The 16,128-nt window shown below is 37.7% G+C and overlaps 1 long non-coding RNA gene across 3 annotated transcripts in view; it reads left to right on the top strand.

Moving 5' to 3' along the window:
• Positions 1-16,128, top strand: part of LOC116995432 — a 75,592-nt gene that overhangs the window by 3,431 nt on the left and 56,033 nt on the right. The window contains exon 1 of one of the 3 annotated variants that reach the window (XR_004417726.2): positions 2,295-2,706. The exons of the other annotated variants lie outside the window; for them this stretch is intronic. This is a non-coding gene — a long non-coding RNA (uncharacterized LOC116995432). Of the gene's footprint in view, positions 1-2,294; positions 2,707-16,128 lie in introns of those variants that run through there. 3 annotated transcript variants of the gene reach the window in all.

The following is a 16,128-nucleotide window of genomic DNA, read 5'->3' as shown; positions in this document are numbered from 1 at the left end:
TTCACAGCAAGCACTAACTTCTCTGTCTTCCCTTAAAGTGCCCAGCTCCAACATGAGTTCCCTCCAGAAAGTTTTCATTCTCATCCTCCTGCAAAGGGGTGTTTACTAATGCCTTTGAATGGCCTGTGTGCCATGGAGATACCGAGCCAGCAGCAGACAAGCACATACCAGGATAAAATGGCACTGCAAGATGTGTGGGATCCTGGACTCAGGGTGAAATACCCCAGGGTTGTTACACTTAGCAAGGCCTTGCTAGAGGTTGAAATCAAATGTGACCATGCTCAGGAACTTGTCACATGGTCCTTGGCAGGGCTTCAAAGCAGGCTTTCCATGGCATGGTACTGGTGGTCCCTGTTTGGCAGGGAGTGCATGTGCTGGGCAGGGTAGGTGTTTCCTGACAGTCACATGTGCTCCACAGGCTTTTGTTGTTGCAGCTCCATGACCATGTTCTCACTGTTTTTTCCATACTGTGCACCAGCAGCAGAGGATCTTTTTGGAATATATTTCTCCAGAAATTTAAAATTCCATTTAGTGGCAGGAGTTACTAGTTTGCTCAAATAGAAAGGAAACTGGTGCACAATACTTTGGAATTCGTAATAAATTAATCTTTTTGTCTAAGAACACCATTAAAATTGCAAACTCATTTATAGCTGAAAACTATTTTCCTACATAACATCAGGCATTTACGTAAACTGATGATGAAAAGTACAGTCCAAATCATAAGTCTGTCATTAAGGGCTGATATTCCAATTGATATTAAAGAGATACTCAGGAATTAAACAGCAACAAGGTTTTTGAATGCAAAGTCCTGGTTCTTTAAAATGCATTGAGTAGGCTAGAGCTATTCTGCCACACAGGGCATGTTACACTGAATAACACTGATTTGCTTTCCTGTTTGTCTGTTTGTGTCCTCACTGCACTGGAAGAATTCTGAATGGCTCTGAACGCCTGGCATTTTTGTTGGAATGTAATTAAATTCTCAAACATGCAGAAAAGGTGGCTTTGAAACACTCCAAAGTGACCACTGGCAACTTTCAAATTAAAACACGTGCACTTTTTTTAGCATGTCATTTGGAAGTTGCTGATAAAATGATTGTTTATTTGTAATGGGTAGGAAGGCTTCTCTGAGTTAATAGCTTCTGCTGGGGTAAAATACTGCTTTTGACATCATGTCTCTAATTTGCACGTGTGTCAGCAGTCTCGATTTTAATTTCGTTTTTAAAACTGTGCATTTTAGAAATCTGATTTTGTTGTCACGTGAAAATGTTGCTGGTAATCTTCAACCTTTATGCCTTAAACTTGTTTTAAAGCAACTCAAACAATCCACTCTAAGGCAAGTATATCCATGTATATACACATCCTACTACAATCTGGCTAAAATGAAATTAAGACTTACACAGACGGGAAAAAAGTGTTTTAGAGCTAAAGTCTGCGCCTGGCTTGAACTTACCCAATAGTTTTACAGAACGAAGAATCATTAACTTTTTATATAAAAATGCGTTACTTCCTTAAATTCAAGCACAAAGTGTAAAACGTCAGGATATTTCCTCCAACAGCTTCATTGACTGTGTCTTTGCAAATAAATGATTAAGCACCATGTCATATAAAATTAAAAAAAAACCCAACAAAACAAAAAAGAATTTTTTGTGCAAATAAAATCTTCTTATAGAAATATGTAACTGCTATGAGACTGATATGAGTATCACTGCTTGTAATGCCAACTAATTACTATCTACTTGCTCTAGCACAATTTACTGCTGGAGATGGTAGCTTCATTGTCAGTCTATGCTTAAAACGTATCTGTTGAAAAAACTACTGAAGCTTTTGCACTAAATTTCTGTTTCTTAATACCTAGATTATTCGAGCAAGGATGCATTTTATATATTCCAACTGTTTTATTTTCCCATGAATTATGAAAATTCAGAGGAAGACAGAACAGTACTTATTTCCCTTTGCAGGATTGGAATCCTGTTTTATTGCTGAAGTGTGCTACTGCTGTGTTGCCCAACACCAGTCTAGATGAGATTTCAAAATGAAAGTCAATACTCCTAAATTTGCATAGGATTACTGCCTATGTACGTGAAACATTTTTCTTAACAAAGCCAGAAAAATTTACTGATTTTCTTTTTTTTTAACCTTGCCTGTCCCTCCCTCTCCAGGGCAAAAGGAGATCTTTGTAAAAAGTGAACGGCTAGTAAATAAAGAGTTAAACCGAAGGCAGGCTCACTGGTTTGTTGAGATCTGTCAGAGTCTGAGTGGCTGGCTACATATCTGTCTCAGGAACAATAGCTACCTGTATTCTGCACGGGCTGCTGGGCAGGCACTAGCAGTCTGGAGAAGGTCTGCCTCTGTTAGAGGCTTTTTAGTGGGAATCCCTAATGACAGCCCTACTTCTCATTGGGAGGGGGGAGAGAAACCTTGTCTACTCTGTTGATGAGGGACAGAGCTTTGATCATTTTCATTCAGCCTTGACTTGGCCTGAGGTTTAGGTTCCCAGTCCTGAAGTCAGCAGGCTCTCTTTTCTCACACGCACACACACCCGCACACCCACACGCAGCCCTTGGCTGGTCTGTGCAGGCAGATTAGTGTCACGGCTCTCACTGAGGCACAGAGCAATAAACATAGCAGAACCAATCTCCATGGTGGCAAGAGGGGGCACTGGAGGTGACAACAATGGAGAAGGATCTTTCTTCTGACAAGTTTTAGGTAAGAGAGACTATTTATACCCTCCGCCAAGTATTTTATAGTCTTCTAAATAAGTTAGAAATTGGTAGATTGCAAACGTGCTTTTTTATAGAAATCTCTGAGTTTACTGCCGTATCCAGGCTGTTACTAGCGTTTAATCTGTAACTGACGTGCTTTGTGCTATGAGACTGTTTGCAGAGAGCAGACACGATTTCTTTTTGTGGAAGTGGTGGCTATTAGAGTTATGTTCTTGAAAATATCTTTAATACTTGCATTTTTTAAATGTATTTTTTGGCTGTGTTAAAATTATGCTTAGTTATCATAAATATCCATATCTGATAAAATGTTGTGTAGCTGATAGCACATGCAGTAATAAAGCAGTGCTCCCTCAACCCTAATTTGTAATTATTTTTACACCCTTAACTGCACTAGGGTCAGAGAGTTTTAAAAATTAATGAGGTTCCCTGCTGAGTTCACATAGTATAATCTACATGAGTTGTTGCTGTAGAGAGCTGAAATTATTCCTGCATGTTTTTAATTAGGTGTGGAATTTTTGTTTCGATATGTTTCTGTCGAACACTCCTTTAAACCTCAATTTATGCAACCTGCAGTAAGAAGGGAATGACAATCTATTTGTAATAATGACAAACTAAGCATGGGAAATACAGGGCATACAGTGGCAGTACAACACAAATATTTGCTGAATGCATTTTTTGATTTCATGTGTTAGATCTGTGTTAAATTCCTGCAACTGTGATCAGCTTCACCTATTTACAAATAACTACTGCTCTAGGGAGAGGAAAATGAGCAATACTTAGTGCTTTGTGTGAGATTAGAGTAATAGGTTACTGATGTGTTTGGAACATTAGAAAGAATTGTACAAGTACTTGAAAAGATATATAGAAGAGAAGAGGAACAGTGCGAAAAGAGGCAGTAAAAATGAAATAATGTACTATCCCTTTTCCTGGAAACACGAGACAGATAGTATCACCAGTGCTCCTGGAAAGTAGAATTTGCTGAATATCCTCAAATGGAAGGACCCAAGGAAAGGGGGAGGGAGCTGTTTACTATGGAATTTCCATATTGAAATTGTCAAAGTTTCATACTGCAAGATTTAAAGTGTTGTTTATTATTTATTATAACCTACTGTGCATTATGTTTAAATGGCAAGCATTTTAAAGCTAAGTATAGTGCAATCAGTGCTAAAGACATGTCTTCCATTTGCAAGACCCACTCTGAGCTTCCTGTGATATATTGTTATGTAAATATGGTGCAGCAAGGGAAAGCAGCACTATGGAGATTCAATTTACTTTGAAAGTTGTTCATTATGGAAGGGATGAATGTTATTTATTGGATGTGAATCAAAGGCTAGAAATGACTTTTTCACTGTGAAGTCTATTGTGATGGGTGCAGCGTGATCTAATCTTTTTAATTTTGGCTTTCACACCAGTGGAGATGAAAAGAGATCTGAGCTCATTTATTGGTTGCTAAGTCTTACTGAAGGCCTAAGTACCATTCTTGGTTGCTATGGCCAATCTGACCTCAATCTATGCAGTTTTAGGGACTTAAGCAATCCCTTTTTTATTTAGGAGCATGTACCTTGATTTATGTCCAAAATTGTGCCTGAATGTCTTTGTCTACAAGTGATAAATGGTGGTGTACAATTCATCAGTTCTTACAAGTAAACACTGCTGTCCCACTAAAAATATGTTTTGTTCTGAGTTAATGGTATGGAACAAGCCAGTCTCCACAAATAGCTATCTTTTATTGTAGAGAGCCACTGAAAGTTGGAGCAAAGTGAAGGAAATTGGCATTCATCTTCTCTGCCATTAGCATTTCATTTGTGCTCTCTGGTGATGAGACTGTGTGTCCATGGACAATGAAAGGCTGGCATTGTGTTACCCTGCCTGAATATATAATCCATCAATTATGAATTTATTTATTCTGTACAGATATTAAAAAGTCACAAATATGATGTCTTATGCTGTTTGCCTGCCCCTTTGTTATTACTAACTGCACAAGTAATTGCATTCAAATAAACTGGGTCCTAGCTGCAGGAAATTCCCATTTTCCTAGGCAAGTTCCTTGTTTTCGAGAAATATCAGGTATATGAAACTTCCAGACATGCACTACTTGTGCGGTTCTTAGTGGTGCTTAGTCTTTCATCTGTATTAGAACTTCTTTCAGTAGGAGCTGTTCTAAGAGGTAATTGAGAATATAGATTGGTTTTAATGATAGGTGTAGTAAATTTTTTTTGCATTGAAATTACTTATAGCCATTCAAGTTGTACATACACTGCACAAATGTGATACGGAATACACAGTAGCAAAAGCAAATACTTTGCTGGGGTTTTTGGTCATTATTATTATTAGTGGTATTATTGTTATTATTTAGCTTTTTGTTAGGGATTTTTTATTAGATAAAGTAGTAATAAACATATAAAACTATACGAAGGTGGATGTTAAAATGGCTCCTGCAAAATTTGCTACTGTAGATTTACTAATCCGTAGAGGGAAAAGTCAGCTCAATTTTTGATCTTAGTACTTTACAATAATATAAATATATTGCTTTAAAACCCCAAACTTTTTCTTTTAAAAATATAAAGAATACCTAGATATAATAGAGTTCAGTATAGCTTTGGACAAAAATAATTCTTCAGTTGTATGCCTTTTAAAACTAGTGTATTAGAAGATGAAGTAGTATTTCCTGAAGCCTGATTTCTTTTCATAGTTCATTTTTAATATTAGGCTACAGTGAGGGTCAGTTTTTTAATTGGGCAGTTTTTAGCCCTCCTGAGGTGGATTTTTAACATTTGAATCTACAGTGATAACAGATATTCCCCCATATACTCAGTAGATGATAGTTGTTGAAATCATTTTTCAGAGATGGAATTTACAAAGGCTTCTGGAACTACTGTGCTTCTTTGCAGCATCAGATTGATAGCAGAATTTGCAGAGGCAGTTCCTTGGGGTTTGTTCACAATAGTGCTACTGCTTCAGGGCTTTTAAGAGTTATTAGCAGCTATTGCTAAAAATGGTCAGGGATGTTAGTTACAGAACTAACCTGGATTTTCTTTCTATAAAGGTGCTTTGTAATAGTCTAGTGTTCACCTACAGGCTGCTTGATACACTAAGAAACTCTTAAATCAGTCCTCCACCCCTGGAAGTAGATTTATGAGATTTAATATAAGCACTTCCAAACAAAAATGTCATGTTTTTTAAAGAGAAATGTCTTAGAAAAAAACCATTTAAAAATATTAATCAAGAGTATCTTATTGTTACTATAATGTGTTTCAGTGTTTATTATTTGTTTCTACAAATGTAAGGAAAGAATAGCTACTTTGCTAATCTTATGAAAATTTTTCATTTAATTGGACAGCAACTTTATTGAAGGGTTTTTATCTTTTGTCTTTTGCACACTTGTATTTAAGTTAACTGGTTTCTGCATGCTTAGGCAAAAATTGCTTTTGAATAAAGGTTTGTAGGATCAGGGCGCACAGTATATCCTTATTCTTGTTACAATTTGGTCATCTAAAATGCAAGCATATTATGAAATGCTCTCTTCAAAGCTACAGAATTCTGCTTAAAAGAAGAGAATGCAGACATTCTGTCTTTGTATTTCAGTAGAGCATAATAAAGGAGTGTGGATTAACAGGCAAAAATGTCACTACCCCCTCCGTGGAGTCCCTAAGTGAGAGGAAAAAATCCTTTTTGGGAGTTTCTTCAGTTTATGAAACAAGTTTCCTTTACTGGAAAGCTTTAATTTTTGTAGCAGACTTTCATTTATGAAAATATATAAGTGAGATCCATCAATTTGCAATTTGTTTCAAGAAAACAGGAACATTTATAAGCTTTTTTAAATTAGTGGTCATATGTGAATAAAGTAATTATCATTTCTTTTCAACACTGCCTTTTTAGTTGATTTATAGTCCAGGTTTTGAAATAAAGGTAAAACAGTGGAAAATCCCTGTATTTTTTCCTCTATTAAATGCATGGTTTTGCATGTAATCTTGCCAGTAACATGTACATATTTTGGATATATTCGCTGTGAACTCTGTGAACTACTAGTCTGTTTTGTAAAAAAAATAAAGGAATATATAATAATAGTATGTATAAATAAGTACACAGTCATAAATCTTGCTGGTTTCTTTTTTCTCTCCCTGAAGTTTTCCTTTAGAGGTACACATATTCTTTCATATCTACCCAGAGTGAAGAAGCTGTGACATGTAAAAGCATTTCCCATGATTTTTTGAATTTTTGATGAAGGCAAAACTGTGCAAGAATAAATTTCAGAAAGGTACACTTAATTTTGACTAAGGATTTTTCTGTATCTTCTAGGCTACAGTAGGTCAGACATAATTAAAATAATGCAGAGGAATAATAAACTAAATGTGTTGGGTTTTTTCCCTTTCCTTTGGCATAATTCACACATTGGGGACACCAAACAAGGTAGCTTCCAGAAAAGGTCTGTCTTACCCAGCCTGCTCTTGCCCCTGGCCAGAAATATTGAGCAAAGTATTTGGTTCACCGGTAAAAGCCCTTGGTTCCTCTTCCCTTCAACTGGGACAACAGAGTCACCCACCTGAGACTGGGGGCAATCCTCTTGTTCTCATAAACACCATGTATTTGTCTCTGTCACAGTAAGCATTTGTTGTCACACATGCATTTGTATTTGCCTAATGGTCTAAGGCTACTAATGTATTCTTATTCTTAATTTTCTGGGGTAATTTGCCATGGTTCAGTGTCTGACCCTCCACAGTTCTTGCCTCTCTTTTGAGATTAAACTTCTGTGGAAGATTGAAGCAGTGTCTGGGTGGCTCACATTGTTATTTTGCCTACAGAGGAGGACTTTTAAATTTGATGATGGTCAGCACAAACCCCTTTAACATCTGATGGCTGATCCAGGTATCATCAATGTGCCATCCTTTCTCTTCTCGTGGTGGCTATTGTCTGTACATCACTCTGCAGACCAAAGATGCTCGAGAACAGAGTACTTCAGATTAAATAATCCAGTATCAGTAACAGTCTTCCTGTGCACTTAACTAGGTCGGGGTCCTATCAAAAACAGAAAAAAGACAGTTGTGTAATTAAATATGTTATAATGAGGTCCAGTTCTGATTTCATCATCAACCTTAGTTTTGGTTGCTCTCTTATTGTTTATTTTATAATTCTGTACCTTCTGTTATAATCTTTAATATTAATTTATGTGTGTTTATATAGAAAGTGTGTGTATGTGTGCGGTTAACTTAGTTTTTTGAGAACTCTGGCTTTGAATGGCATCCATTTTGTTGAAATGAACTGGCAACCAAAATATACCTGCAAGGTTATCTGAATATTATTTCCCACACTGTTTCGTTTGCTGTAAATGAATAGATTCTACCAGAGCCTGGCTGAGTGAGAGCACTTTGCTTTGTCTCTTTCTCTATCAATTTCATCATCTTCAATCATCCTGATGATGCTATTGACCAATTATATAAAAATATTCAGGCCTCAAGTACAGGGTGACATGTCATTCCCTCTTTAGAATGCAAGAAAGAAGTAGTTACCATCTCTTTGGCTGGAGATCTCTTGGGCCACTTGCTCTGTAACCTGAGTCTGTTTGAAATGCAGGCCAAGCTGTGTTTCACTAAACTAAAAACCTCTGTGATGTGAAGCACCTGAGGAAAGGTCACCTGGTTAGCAGTGCTACGATTGTGTGCATGGAGCAGTGAGCAGGAGCATTTCATTGCAGCAGCTTTGCTGACCCAGGCCAGCAGTGCCAGAGAAACTGCTGGTCCTCTCTCCTCTTTGTTGTAGAAAGAACTCGTAAAGCTTTGCTGATCAACTGAAAATGAATCTTCCTCTTCTTTCTGTGGTAGGGTTAGTTTTCAGATGGATCCATCACCTGTTCCAGTGACTGCATGGCTGCTCACATCTGGTGCCTGTGTTGGAGAGGCAGCTCCAGCAGGGCACGAGGCTGGAGAGGGCAGGTCAGCCTTTTGGGCTGGATCCATCCTGAGCCCTCAGCAGGAGCTAAAGCAGTGTTTGTGGGCAGGCTGCTCTGTTACACTCCTGCACCTCTTGCTCCTGCACTTTGTGGAGCAAAAGCCACCTGCCTTAGTGATTTCGAGTGCTAAATAATGTGATGAGGATGATTCCCTTCTCTGCATTTGAATCTTGAAAGGGATCTGATCCTGTGTTTCTTGCTCCACATAGTGTTATTTCTTGCAAAAAAATGCTTTTGGATCAGTCTGTAGGTCAATCTGCTAGACAGAAATATTATTCCCTTAAACCTGAATGAGAATGTAGACCCCCTTGAATTCTAGTTTCAATTCTCAATGCTCTAAATGTGCCATGCTGAGATTAAATTGCAGGTGCGCTACTAAAATTGATAGGTTACATTTTCCAGAGGTGTCTTTTACCTCTGTGGTGTTTTTTTCCCTGGTCTATCAAGGTATTTCCTTTATCTTCTTCTGCTTTTGTTCAGTCTACTGTTATTGATTGCATGGGTTCCAGCCCTTTGCTTTAAAGAGGTAGGAGAAGTTTCCTCTTTCATTTCTTGTTAGTAAATCCTCAAGCACTTCTACAAAATCATCTTTCTCTTCAGTAACAGCTGTCATCTTCCTCTGGGCCTGTGGCATCAGAAAATGGTGGCAAATAAATAGAGTAGCTATCTTCATTACTGTTTAGTATCTTCTTAAAAATCTGAATTTCTGTTCTTGTGACAGGGCCTTTGCATCTAAGAATGGAGAACTAAGATATCCAAGACATTCACTTGGCCATCAGCTGGAAATCATAGATTTGAAAAATTATCTCATTGTTGGAAAACCTTCATTTTACTGTTTAACATTTGTTTTCTGACACTAAGGAAGTATGGTAAATTGAAAGAGAGTGAGTGTGATGGGGGCACTGTAATTTCTGTCCTTACACATTCTTTATATTTAGAAATTCTTCACAACTCTAGATATAATAAAACCCAATATGCAGATACATTTTTGCACCACAATAAACATTTGGATTGTCAATTTGCTTTAGCATTTGATTGAAAACAATAGATAAGGAATATCTACTGCTTATTCTTTGTGTGTATATATTGATATATTATATCCACATTAGTTTATTGTGCAACCTCTAGGCTCCAAATCTGTTCTGCAATGCATAGTTTAATTTTTCAGTAGGTATGTATTTCATATAGAGGTTAAGGCTTTCATACATTGGAAAAATAAAAAAAATCACTTCTGTTTCTTCTAGATTGTTCAGAGTTCTGGTACACTGAGCACACATCTCTTGAACAGAAACTGTCTGCAGGGCCTAAGAACTACAATGAGGAGATACTGTGTTCATATACTGTTGTAGTAGTTCTCAGACACGGGAAGATGTTTGAGAGCCCCTCCTTTCTCTGGATTTTCACAGGATGCATTTTGTCACCTCTTACTCAGCAAGGAGTGTTTTCAGAGGCTCCCTTGTTGTTAGCAAGTTGCTAGAAATCATTTTTGTGTTTTTTGTTTCCATGACCCACTTCTTCCTGTTTGTGTCTATCTCTGAGAGGACAGATTTTTTATTTTAAGAACAATTTACTCAAACTGGAATGAGATTTGCTGGGCTGGCAGGGAAAAACCATTCTGAGGGACTGTCTGTCTGAACATACCCTCTCCTTTTGATGAGGGCAATTCCCAATCTTAAAGTTTTTAGTAGTCCCCTTGGGCAGTCTGTAGAGAGTAGTAACTTCTTTTGCATCTGACTAGCCAGTTTTGGCCACCTGGTGACTCATAACTGTCATCTCAAAATGACACTTCTTTGGTATATTCCAATTGGGATAATAGTGATGGAAAAGTTGAAACAGGTGAAAGAAAAAGTACCACTTTATTCATGTACTGGCCATTCAAGTAAAAAAACCCAAAAAACCACAAGTTAATTCTCAGTACCCCCTCTCTCTGAAACAAGTGAATGATACTAGAAAAAAAAGTTGGTTGTTTGTTTTTTTTTTTCCTAGATTGATCATTTAAATAGAATGGAAAAAGACTTTCTGAGTGTGTTTTTCCACAGTAGAGATGCTATTAAAATGTACCTCTGAATATTCAGACTGATTTTTTTTTTTTTTTCAAATCCATTTCCTGATGGTGTCCCCTGCACTTTTCTGGAAGCAAAAGTGAGGAGGGAAAGGAGGGCAAGAGTTTGAGGAGTGCCCCACTTTGCAGCCAGCTGACTTTCTCTGTACTGATTACATAGCTCAGGATCCCTCCACTTCACTTGTTTTCCAGCTTTTGGGGTTTTAGTTTGTGAGGTCCAAGGTGTTTCCTTCATCCCAGTCCATGCATCCATCTCTGCAAGGGCGATAAAGGGAAGCAGCTGGGATTGGGATGAACTGTCTGTGTAATGGGTTAGAGGTGGCTTCTCTGTTTTGTACACACGGTCTCCGTGTGCCAGGGGGCCAGCAAAGTGAACCTCAGCACCAGAAGGGTGCTGCCATTATCCTCCCCCAGCTTGCCCAGCCACCCTTGGCACCAGCCAAATCTGAAGACTCCAGGCTAGTGAGGCAGGAGATGCTGCTGCAAGGTTTCTATGGAGACAGAAGTGGAAGATGAGAGACAACTAATGAGAGGCCAACTCAGACAGCTCCTGGATAGTGATTTGAAAATAAGGACTTTTAAAAATAACCCTTTACCTTATTTTCCCCCACCTAATCTTTGTTTCTGAAGAAAGAAATCAGAAAGGCAGTGGGTTGCCAGCAGCAGTGAATGAGAGCTCTTACTCACCACTTTCATGTGTTGGCTGTCATGCAAGACCTGTAAGTAGCAGTTTACTAAAACTGGCTGCAGGCTTATAAAGTGTGTAGTAATAGTAATTTTGGGCTAGAAGAAAATGTGAAATGCATTTTAAAGGTGTTTTTCTACTCCTGGTTTTGTCCTTTTGTGCTTTTTGTCCTTCAAGGATGGCACAAGGGCTCTTTCTAAGCCATGAACTTGCACTAGATATTAACTGTGGCAAAATCTATATATGTTCTCCTGCATTCAAAATATTTCTGGTGTATTTTGTATTTTACCTGTATGGCAAACAAGCTCTAGCTTGTTATTCCCTTTAATCTGTTTTTTCCCTCTTTATCCTTCACAGCATTGTCCCTAATGTAGACATTAGAATGTTTCAAGAAAAATTTTATGAAGTTTTTTCCAAGACGAAGGTCATAATTTATCAGTGAAAAAGGGAATTTTTTGCCAAGTCTCTGTTTTATTTTTTTTTTTTTCTTTCTTCTCAAAGGGTTTAGGAGGTGGGAAATTATGATTGTATCAATTTCTAACATAAAATTTGAAACTTATACAACAGGCCATAATTGGAATTAAGGGTGAATTTAGTGCTTTCAATCTCATGCTGGATTGACTTTTGCTGCTATTATGTTAATATGATACTTGGATGCTTGTACTAACCTTTAGAATACAGAAACTAGGTGAGATTGTGACTCAGCTTCTTAATCAATTTTTAAAATCTATTGAGAAATTAAAAATAAAGAAAAAATAGTGCACTCAAGAGAGGTGGGAACTCCACAACTTAATATGTCAGTTCCCATCCATGCTGATGTTAAACCAGAATCAGAAAACCAGCTAGTTGATATCCTTTTGCCTTTGCATGCCTCTTCTCAGACTGAGGCATCCTGTTCTGTCCCTCTGAGCTGTGCCTTAGGAATCCAGGAAAACCTGGGGCAGAGGCAGTGTGTTCTCTGCCTGCTCCATCCTGTCACATGTGCACAGGAATATTCCTATTTTTCATATTGTACCCAGAGTCTGATTTGCTCCCCAAGGCCACTTGTGCATCTGATGACCATATCTGTGAAAAAGTGGCTGTGTGAGAAAACTCTCCAGAGAAAGAAAGTGGTGGCAAAGATCAGAAATCAGCTGTTTGTGGAAACTGGGAGCACTGTTGGTTGGTTTAGGTGAAGTTCAGCTGGAATAAACTCCTGCACTTCATACCTCAGATGAGAGGCACTTCTGAAATTTTAGAGAAAAAAATTTCTTTGTGTGGACAAGTGGGAACAGAGAACAAAGTGTCTGGTTAATTTGAATGAGAAGTTATTTTGCTGGAAAAGGGCATATGCACAAGGAGGGCATTTGAACTCAGTGTATTTAGCAAAATTTTTTTCCAAGGTGTTGTACAAAAATTCCATTACCTTTAGAAAAAGTTGCTGAAACTGAAGCACCATTATAGTGTAAGCCAAATAAATTTGATTTACCTCTAAATGCAAATTGTTGGAGGTTATGTAGGTTTCCATTACACACTCATTTCATTTTATCTCAGTCTTGTTTTGGAAGCAGAGAAAGGAAAACGAGTAAAGTGTTGAGGAAGTAGTAGCTAAGGCTTATTTTAATTAATAGTGATTTAAGTATGAGCAATTTCCAGCATCGTAGTATTTCATACAGAAAAGAACAAAATGGTTACTATCTACCAGGAGTGTTATTTTTCCCTTTGATGTACTCTGCATTCCTCCTGTTGATCATAATATCCTTAACAGTTGTGCTTGCAGACTTGAAAGTGTAACACATGCTGATTTGTCCTCCCAGAGGCACGCTAGATTTGACATGCAATACACAATTTGACTTTTTAAAATACTGTATTTGTCACTGTTGAAAAGCTTCTAAGACTATAAACATCATTATTGCATGGAAAACAACAACAAAACCAACCTCAAAATGCATCAATTGCTTGCTATACATATACATATACATATACATATACATATACACATACACGTACACATACACATACATATACATATACATATACATAGGTATAAGTTTAGAATATTCATAAAAGTATTGAGTGTTGCAATGGTGTAAGTACCATAATATGCAAAGCAATTTTCAGTAGATTTTTACTTCTGTAAAATAACCCCTCTGGTCCTAGAATTGGTCTTCCACAGCACCATCCCTGGTGAGTGCTGCTTTCAGTATCTCAGAGATGCCAGAATAAAAGTAGGGTTATACTGTTGTCAGTACAGAAAGCAGGTCACTTTCCAGGGACAGTCAATGACATTTAGGTAAGTGTGGAAGATCCCCTGGGAAGGTGATCTAGGCACTTAAATAATTCCCAATTTTTATAGCACATTATAGACTTTCCTGGATTGCCTTTTAAATCTTGCACCATGTGACAGCAGTAGAAATGCTGCCAGAAGGATTGGTAGACATATCTATCCATTTGTGGGAAATAATTGAGACTGTATTTAAGTAGTGAGGATGGCACTCACCACCACAGCCTGGAAACATAATTAATTAAAATGTTATTTTTTATGTTCTTTTTCTTAACTAGACCTGCTGGCACAATTTAAGCTTAAACCTAAGATATTTAATGATGTTTAATAATATTTAGATTAGTCCAGCTGGCATTAGTCACAATAAGGGGAAAAAAGATAACAGTTTTGATATCTTTCACTTAGATACTCATGTGATAGGTCCTAACACGTCTATAGGAACAGAATAGTGTTAACTTATGGTAGTGCTACTGCAGGGCACTTTGTAGGGTGTGGGGAGCAAATGCTAGCTTTTTCTCTGAATGTTTCTTTTTGAAGAACTATTTAAGAAGTGATTTTGCAGCCTTGGTTCTATTTCTGTGTAGGTTTTTGGGTTTTTCGGCTTTTTAAAATGCATTGTTGTGAGTTTTTCTTTTGTTGCTTTAACCAATTTCATTGTTCTGGAATGTCACACTCATGTGAGATAGTGCCCTTGGAGAGAGAGAATCAGAGAGAGAGGAGAGGGCTTTGAAACAACTTGAGCTAAGCTGATTCATCCCACAAATTATCCATGTTCCACAGGACTGTCCGCCTGGTGAGTATATGATAGCCATCCATCAGCACTTGCAACTCTGTAGAGGTTGTTTCAGGCTGAAGTCAGATTTGTACAGCTTTTGTTAGAAGGGAGGGGAAATATATTTAATTTTTGTTTTTCCTCTCCCTGTGGAATTATCTTTTTACATTTTTTCCCTATCTTTTGTCTTTAAACATTCTCAGAAATGTAAAGTGCATTGACAGACAGGACCATTTCCTGGTTTAACAAATCTCACTAACTGATGGTGTTTTCTACTGTTCAATCTTATTTTTCCCTTCTTAATGCCATCTCATTATAACTATCATGTCTTCCATGTCACACTAAGTGATTTAGTGAGTCTGGTGAAATACAGACGAATGTGTTGCCTTGGCCATTGGTTCAGTTATCATCAGTTCTCTCTAATTGAAAGAAATTGTGTCTTATTTTTAACTTTATCATTCTCCTTCAATTTCCTTTCCCTCCATTTTATTCTTTTTTATTGGGCTCAGGATAAACGTACTGTGTCTCAGAGGGATTTTTTTACCTCTTCTGAGCAGGTTCCTGAGCCTTCAGCTTTCTTTGGATTGTATATAAAGGGGCAGTTTTGGACAGGTTCAGTATTTGTTAAGGTAATGGAATTAGCAGCAGGTCAGAGGGCTTTCCTGTATGGTGATTTTAATGCTCACAAATACTATGGTTAATTTAAATAGAGTCATTAATTTAAATAGAGTCAGCTCGGGAAAGACTCATGGACCAAAATAACGTAGCAGAGTTGACTGCTGGAACAGTCATAAGCTTACTGGTAGAAGTGTGCTGGGGGTAGAGAGTTTCTTAGAAAAGGAATTTACTGCTGTGTTCATAGGATGAATGGGTTGAAAAAAGAATTTGGAGGGAGGGGTGGGGGGATGAGGAAGAAGAGAAGTCTCTCTGTCCAGATAATGTTTCTTCTGCTGCCCAGAAAGAACAAGTTTTAAAACCCATCCTGGCAGTGTGAAGCTGAGTTGTGGAACTCAGTGCCAGAGGAAATTAAGGAGCAGAAAGGTGTAAGTTAAAAATGGAATTAGAGGTTCTTGGAGGGTAGACATCACAGTGGCTATAAAATGTAACTGTCATGATGTACCCTGTTCATTCAAGTTAAGTTTAAATATCCATTTTAACCAGAAAGTAGGAGGAATATGTCCTAGTTTTACAATCTTCCTTGACTGCCTGTTCTGAGCCATGGTCAAGGACAAGCATGCACAGTACTGGGAAGACTATTCTTGCAGGTAAGGAAGCTTGGATTCTTTTTCTCCAGAAATGAGATGCTTATTTCAGTGCACAGTTCAGTATTTTTTAAATGTTGCACTGAAAATTAATTTTCACTTTGCTGTATTCAGCCTTTGCTCTGATTTGCACAAACAGGCAATGCACAGATATTCATTGGGACCCCGTAGGGATCAGGAAACCTGGATCTTTTGAGTTGTCTTCTCTTTGTGCAACTCTAAGTCTCTTGTAGAAATCCAGTTATTTCGTTATCACACTCCATGGTTAGGGAATGAATTCAACTGGCGTTTTGGATTTGAGATGGTGTTTGTTCTTTAAAGTTATACCAGGAGCAGCTCAACTTTGTGTCAGGCCAGCTAGATTTTTACGTCACACTTGTAATTTTGTGTCAGATAAGACAGATTTAATAGATT

This window comes from Catharus ustulatus, chromosome 4 (assembly GCF_009819885.2).
Source record: "Catharus ustulatus isolate bCatUst1 chromosome 4, bCatUst1.pri.v2, whole genome shotgun sequence".
Taxonomy (NCBI): Eukaryota; Metazoa; Chordata; class Aves; order Passeriformes; family Turdidae; genus Catharus; species Catharus ustulatus.
The sequence above is the reverse complement of the archived record's forward strand: the minus strand, read 5'-3'. Positions and strand labels throughout refer to the sequence as shown.